Source organism: Microtus ochrogaster, unplaced genomic scaffold (genome assembly GCF_000317375.1).
Source record: "Microtus ochrogaster isolate Prairie Vole_2 unplaced genomic scaffold, MicOch1.0 UNK44, whole genome shotgun sequence".
NCBI classification, from domain to species: domain Eukaryota; kingdom Metazoa; phylum Chordata; class Mammalia; order Rodentia; family Cricetidae; genus Microtus; species Microtus ochrogaster.
Genome location: NW_004949142.1, coordinates 522,055 through 523,446, shown reverse-complemented (window position 1 = coordinate 523,446; position 1,392 = coordinate 522,055).

Below are 1,392 nucleotides of genomic sequence, written 5' to 3'. Positions count from 1 at the left end.
AGGAAGGAAGGAAGGAAGGAAGGAAGGAAGGAAGGAAGGAAAGGAAGGAAGGAAGGAAGGAAGGATCCTCTTCCCAAGTCTCTAGCTTGCATGCATGGGGCAGCCTTTAGCTAAAGATGATAAGCAACAGCTTCAGAGTCTGTCTCTTCTTACGTCAAAACTCACAAAGGTCCTCACAGGAGTATAACGAAACCCAGGTTCTTCTGTATAGAGTGCCATCCTCAATATCCAGTGTGAATTAAAGTTCCTGACCAGCTGAGAAATCAGGGAACCCTCACCCACACTGAGGAGAAACCAGGTGCCAGAACTAGCTGGCAGGAGTAAAACAATTATCATAAGGATGAGGAAGGAAACATGCCAGCAAATGCCAAGTAAGAAGTCTCAGGGCGGGGGGAGTGGGGGGGAGGTCATGATGAAATGCATCACTTCGTCCTCTAACTCAGAAATCTGACAGATGTGGCAGCACTCACCTTTAACCCCAGCACTGGGGAGGCAGAGGGGGGCAGGTCTCTGAGTTCATGGCCAGCCTGGTCTAGAGAGTGAATTCCAGGTCGGTCAGGGCTCAAAATACAACAAAACAAATGTAAAAGCTGGGCTGTTCGTACCTATGAATCTAGCATTCAAGAGGCACAGCCAAAAGGATCACTAAAAATTGGAGGCCTACAATATGAGTTCCTGCATAATAAGTTCTGGTCCAGCTTGAACTACAGAATGAGACTGTGTCCTCCTGACTCAAAACCAAACAACAAGTGCCCTTTCCCCCAAACCCATCAGTGAGAGCGCTTGCTGCCAAGCCTGAAGACCCCATCCCTGGGACCACAGTGGAAGGAGAGAACCAGCTCCAGCCGGTTGTCCTTGAAAGAACTTTGGCACTCATACCGTGACCAAGTAAGGACAATTTGAAAAGGGAGAGCATAGTGGTATATGCAGATGACCCCAGGATGCTCACTCAGAAATTCAAGGACATCCTCAGCTACTCAGTGAGTTGAAGGCTAGCCTTGACTGTAAGAGATAACAAGCAAAACCAGGAATGGTGCTGCACGCTTGTACTGGTAATTCCAGTACTCAGGAGACTAAGGTTGAGGCTAGCCTAGGCTACATAGTGAGACAGCGTATCAAAGAATATATCCGGTCCATTGTGATGATTAATCTTCGTTGTCAGTTTCAGAGGATTTGGGATCACCATGGGAACATACTTTTGGGTGTGTCTATGAGGCTGTTTCCAGAAAAGCTTAAGTGAAGGGGGCAGCATCGTTCTTCTGGCTGGGGTTCAAGATTGAATAAAACAGGGAAGGGAAGCCGGGCGATGGTGGCGCACGCCTTTAATCCCAGCACTCGGGAGGCAGAGGCAGGCGGATCTCTGTGAGTTCGAGACGAGCCTGGTCTACAGAG